Source organism: Cebus imitator, unplaced genomic scaffold (genome assembly GCF_001604975.1).
Source record: "Cebus imitator isolate Cc_AM_T3 unplaced genomic scaffold, Cebus_imitator-1.0 Scaffold83, whole genome shotgun sequence".
In the NCBI taxonomy this organism is placed as follows: domain Eukaryota; kingdom Metazoa; phylum Chordata; class Mammalia; order Primates; family Cebidae; genus Cebus; species Cebus imitator.
This window is the reverse complement of record NW_016107398.1, coordinates 6,102,512-6,108,511: the sequence shown is the minus strand read 5'-3', so window position 1 is coordinate 6,108,511 and position 6,000 is coordinate 6,102,512. Positions and strand designations below refer to the sequence as shown.

The following is a 6,000-nucleotide window of genomic DNA, read 5'->3' as shown; positions in this document are numbered from 1 at the left end:
TTTGAGACAGAGTCTCACTGTCATTCAGGCTGGAGTACAGTGACACAATCTCAGCTCACTGCAACCTCTGCCTCCCAGGTTCAAGTGATTCTCTTGCCTCAGCCTCCCAAGTCGCTGGGACCACAGGTGTGTACCACCATGCCTGGCTAATTTTCGTATTTTTGGTAGAGACAGATTTCACCATGTTAGCCAGGCTGGTCTTGAACTCCTGACCTCAGGTGATCCACCTGCCTCGGCCTCCTAAAGTGCTGGGATTACAGGCGTGAGCCCCTGCGCCCTGCCCGGCTTTTGCTTTCATAAGCAGGAAAGGCTCAAATAAGGATGTTAGCCTTGTGGGGTATTCTCAATGGCCAGGAGAAAGGTGAGAAGTAGCTGATTCACTTGGAGGGATCCCAAGGTGGAATCGGACCATTAGCAGTCATTCCCCATCTTCTGAAAAGAGTTTTTCTTCTGAATGGGTACATCATGGAGCAGAGCATAACAAACTCTCAGAAGACCTGAGTTCAAGCATTGGCTCTGCAGAGCAAGGAACTTGATCTGTAAGTCTTAGTTTGTTTAACTGAAAGTGAAATTAATAGTACCTTTCCCACCTGTCTCAGAGGGTCATAGGAGAATCAAAGAGAAATTGCAGGAGTTAACTTCCTGATAGACATTGTTTACATAGGCAATAAAGATCATCATTCCCTTTTTTCATCACCCAACTTAGACGCCATCTCTCCCAAAGGCTTCTTCAATTTCTCTAGCTAAAGTATTCTCTCTGCCTCTGAAATTCTGTGGTACTTACTTATGCTTTTCTCTTGACACCTGCATACCTCTATCTTGTCATATCATTATTTATACCATGTGTTAGGCAACCTGAGGGAAGAATTCATAAACCTCCATTATAGAACCTTGCTCAAGAAAACTCTTGCATTATTTTAAAATAAATTATAATAATTATTCTACATTTTTCTCATTAGAGCAGTTCATGGCAGTGGAACTGCCAGGTAGTAAGTGCTCCATAAATATTTGCTTTTAATCTTTTCATGTATGTTCATTTATATTTTTAGTTTTAATATATTGCTTTTAGATCTATTGAAGCATAATTTACATACAGTAAGATTCACAATTTTTAATGTAAATTTCTATAGGTTTTGACAAATATATGTAGTTATATCACCACCACCAAAATTCCCTTATGCTCATTTCTGTTAACCCATTTCCCCAACCCTCCAATCCTAACCCCTGGCAACCAGTGATTTGTTTCCTGTCCCTATAGTTTTGCCCTTTCCAGGACAGCACATAGATTTATCAGACAGTGAGCAGCCTGTTGAGTCCAGCTTCTTTTGCTTGGCAGAATTCCTTTGTGATACATTCATGTTGTGTGTATATCAGTTCTTTCCTTTTTATCACTGAGTAGTAGTCTGTTTTGTGGAAGGCTCTTTTTTTTTTTTTTTTTTTTTTTTTTTTTTTGAGACGGAGTTTTACTCTGTCACCCAGGTTGGAGTGCACTGGCACAGTCTTGGCTCATTGCAACCTCCACCTCCCAGGTTCAAGAAATTCTCCTGCCTAAGTCTCCTGAGTGGCTGGGATTACAGGGGCCCACCACCACCGCAGGATAATTGTTGTATTTTTAGTAGAGATGGGGAGGTGACACCATTTTGGTCAGGCTGGTCTCGAACTCCTGACCTCAGGTGATCCGCCTACCTCAGCCTCCCAAGTGCTGGGATTACAAATGTGAGTCACCGCACCCAACCCTAAATAGTTGCATAGAAGCTTTTATGTGAACATATTTTCATTTCTCTCAGGTAAATACCTAAGAATGAGATTGCTGAATCATATGGTAAATATGGTATGTTTAATTTTATAAGAAACTGCAGAACAGTTTTTTTAAAAAAGCCATTCTAATATGTATAGAGTGATGTCTAATTGTGGTTTTAATTTGTACTTCCCTAGTGACAAATGAATTTGAGCACATTTACTATTGTGTTTCTTTTTTTGGTAAAGCATCTGCACAAATCTTTTGCTCATTTTAAATTGAGATTTTTTTATTGATGAGTTTTGAGTTTTTTATATATTCCGAATACAACTACTTTATCAGATACATGATTTGAAAACATTCCTCTTAGTCTGTGGCTTGTATATTCACTCTCTTAACAATGTCCTCTAAAGAGCAGACATTTCTAATTTTGGTCGTCAAATTGATCGAATCGTCCTTTTATAATACCTGATCTTTTATGGATTATACCTTTGGTGTTGTTGCCAAAATATTTTGCTTTACCCAATATCAGAAAGATTTTCTTCTGATTTTTTTCTAGAAATTTTATGGTTGTAGGTTTTATATTTAGATCAAGAATCCATTTTGAATTAATTTGTGTATATGGTATTAGGTATGGTCAAGGTTTACTTTTTTTGCATGTGGATGTCCAGTTGTTCCAGTGGAATTTGTTAAAATAATTATCCATTCTCCATCAAGTTGTTTTTGTACCTCTGTTGGAAATTAATTGGCCATATGTGTCAGTCTACCTCTGGACTCTATTCCATCGACATGTATGTCTATCCTTTTGCCATACTATTCTATCTGGATGACTATAGCTTTGTGTAAGTCTTGAAATCAGGTAATGTAAGCCCTCCAGTTTTGTTTGTCTTTCAAAATGGTTTTGTCTATTCTATTTTCTTTGCCTTTCCATAGAAATTTTAAAAATCAGCTTGTTGATTTCTCAAAAAGAGTTCTCCTGGGATTTTGACTGGCATTGCATTGAATTTATAGACCACTTTAGAGAGAATTGACATCTTAACATTATTGATTTTTCCAATTCCTAGGCGTGGTATATTTCCCAATTTATTTACATCTTTGGTTTCTTTCTTTAATGTTTTTAGTTTTCAACCTATAGATCTTGCCCATATTCTCTTATATTTATAGCTAAGTATGTAATAGATTTTAGGGTGCTGTTGTTGAGTAAATATTTGCATTCATGAATAGATAAAAGCATCAACCTATTTAGAGTGCTTGTCTTCGTTCTGTAATTAAATACAAGATGCTAGAATAGGGTTGGAAAATTTATCAAATCTCTTGGTTATGGAGAGGCCAGCAATGAGGCTAAGAGGTCTGAGCCTCCAGGAGACTGGAAATCTGGGCTTCATTCTGACGCCCACCCCAGCACATTCTATAACCTTGGACAGCTGCTTCTCCCTACAAAGGGTCTGCCTCCTAGCACAAGTTGTACACTGAGAAGTCTGCATCTTTCAGGGATTCTCTGGGAAGAGCTCATTTTCTCTGTAGCTGCAATAGACAGTTGCCTTTCTTGCATTATTTGAAGGTGCTGAATAGCCTGTCTAACCAGCCATTTCTCACCTGTTGGCCTGGTTTGGCTTCTAAATTTTCTCTTCCAAAAGACACTCCTTCTTTGAGTAATGTATTATATTTCCATAGGCCTTTATTCAGATGTGTTCCTTGGGAGAGATACCCTGGCCCCTTAGGAAGGTGGATAGTTACATCTGTTCCATCCAATTCACATGTACTAATTGAGTACCTACCATGTGCAAGGCACTTTTAGACCTCCAGGTGAAAATGGCATCCTTCCCTTCAAGGAGTTACAACAGAAGAAAATTAGGTTGTCAAAGTCAATTTTGTTTTGAAGTGGGATGGCCGCTAGGTCTGAAGGAGTGCTGCTTGGGTCATTCAACTTGGAGGTTAGGAGGGCATGGATGCTTGAGGCAGGGATGAAGGGGAAAGAGAGTCACAGAAGGGGCAATGGGGAAATGACAATAAACTCCACTGACTGTAACCTTTTTTGTTGTTTTGCCATGACAGCATATTGAGCAAACCCATAAGCTCAATACCAAGAGATACTGTATATTATTTCTAAATAACACCCTGAGGCAATCTGTATACAGTTTATACATTACTTTCATATAGTTTCATTTAATCTGTGTAGCAACTTTATGTGGTAGGTGGTGAGTGTATTAATTAGGGCACCCTAACTGCTCCAATAAAGAGCTCCAAAATGAAATTTTATTTTTTGCTCACATCATAGTTTAGTAAATCAGTATAAATCGAGGGGGAGGTTTTGCTCCCCACAGTCATCCAGGAAATTCAGTTCCTTCAGCCTTATGGCTCCATCCTCTAAGTCCTGGGAGTTCACAGCAAAGAGTAAGAATGATGGGGAAGATGTTATGGCTAAGACCTTGAAGAGGTGCATATCATTTCTGCTCATTCGACCTCACGGCATCACTAAACCACAAGGGCGACTGGAAGGTGTCTCCAAGCTGTGCATGCAGAAGGCAGAATTTGGATATTTGTAGGCCCCACCAGTCTCTGCCATAGTAGCACAGGATGTTTCCTTCCTTTTATAGGTAGGGAAACTGAGGTACAGAAACTGAGGTTAAGTGAGCTATAGAAGAATACATCACTGCTAAGTAGGCCAGGATTTCAGCATAGGTCTTCTGTTTTGATGGAATAATAATAGTAATAACAATAATAATATCTAATGGTCTGTGAGTGTGGGTGGGCATCAAATGGAACAATATACGTAAAGGCCTTAATACGTTCCAGATTCCCTTTCCCAAGTATCTCTCCTGAGCAGCAGAGTGATGGCAGGAGCTGGTAGCTGGTGGTTGGCTCTCAGCAGAGCCCAGCACAGGGCTGAATTGACTCTAGTGGTGGAGTACCACTCTCCCTGCAGACCTGGGAGATTGTGCACACCAAGAAGTGACTCTGGGCCGGGCACAGTGGCTCACTCCTGTAATCCCAGCACTTCCGGAGGCCGAGGCGGGCCGATCACCTGAGGTCAGGAGTTTGACACCAGCCTGGCCAACATGGGGAGATCCCGTCTGTATTAAAAATACAGAAATTAGATGGACAAGGTGACAAGTGCCAGTAATCCCAACTACTCAGGAGGCTGAGGCAGAATTGTTTGAACCTAGGAGGTGGATGTTGCAGTGAGTCGAGATCATACCACTGCACTCCAGCCTGGGTGACAGAGCGAGACTCTGTCTCAAAAAAAAAGGAAGGACTCTGCAGGGCCTGAAGAAGCTGGACTTAATTTTGCTCAGTACCAAAGCTGCCTCTTGCAGGCACCTTCCCAAATGTTCCCAGAGGACAGCCCCACTGAGTCAGGCTAGGCATGCCGGCCAGGGATGAGAAATCCTCTAGCCAGTACCTGTTCCCTCAGGAGTCCTTGTGGGCCCGAGCAACTTTGAAAAGATAAATTTAAACTTAATTCTTTTGAAAGCTCTAACATGAATGAATAAGTAAATTGGCACCCATAACTTATATATTATTTATAGGTTAGACTTTTAAAATAGCTCTTTTTGTTTGTGAGGCAGAGATGTATGGATGAAAACCATTCTAAGACTGACATTTCTGTGACACAAGAAAGAAACTATAAAAGACTTCTCAACTAAGTAAGATAGGGTTTCCCTGTCTAGAAGAGTTCTGCGTGTGAGGCTGCTGTTTTTATCACTTTTTTGGGTGAGGAAATTGAGGCGTGGGTTGAGTCAAAGCTGCTCTAGGGATTTCAAGATTTACAGAGATTCAGGCCGGGCACGGTGGCTCATGCCTGTAATCCCAGCACTTTGGGAGGCCAAGATGGGTGCACTGCTTGAATCAGGAGTTTGAGACCAGCCTGGCCAACATGGTGAAACATTGCCTCTATAAAAATTAGCTGAGTGTAGTGGCACAATCCTGGAGTCCCAGATACTTGGGAGGCTGTGGTGGGATAATTGTTTGAGCCTGGTAGGCAGAGATTGATTGCAGTGAGTGGAGATCATGCTACTGCGCTCCAGCCTGGGCAACAGGATTGAAATCCTGTCTCAAAAAAAAAAAAAAAGATCTGTAGAGTTCCTAGGAGCTTTGGCCCTGTTGCCACTGCCCATCCCTTTTGCCACACAGCCTAGCAGGAGAGGAAGAGGTGATTAATAATGTGTGGTTGAGCTGGGCACAGTGGATCACGCCTATAATCCCAGCACTTTGGGAGGCCGAGGCAGGTGGATCATCTGAGGTCAGGAGTTTGAGGCCAT

General features: G+C 41.4%; 1 protein-coding gene across 3 annotated transcripts in view; it reads left to right on the top strand.

The window, feature by feature from the left end:
* Positions 1 to 6,000, top strand: part of SPTB (spectrin beta, erythrocytic) — a 138,563-nt gene that overhangs the window by 41,241 nt on the left and 91,322 nt on the right. The gene's annotated exons all lie outside the window — the stretch shown is intronic.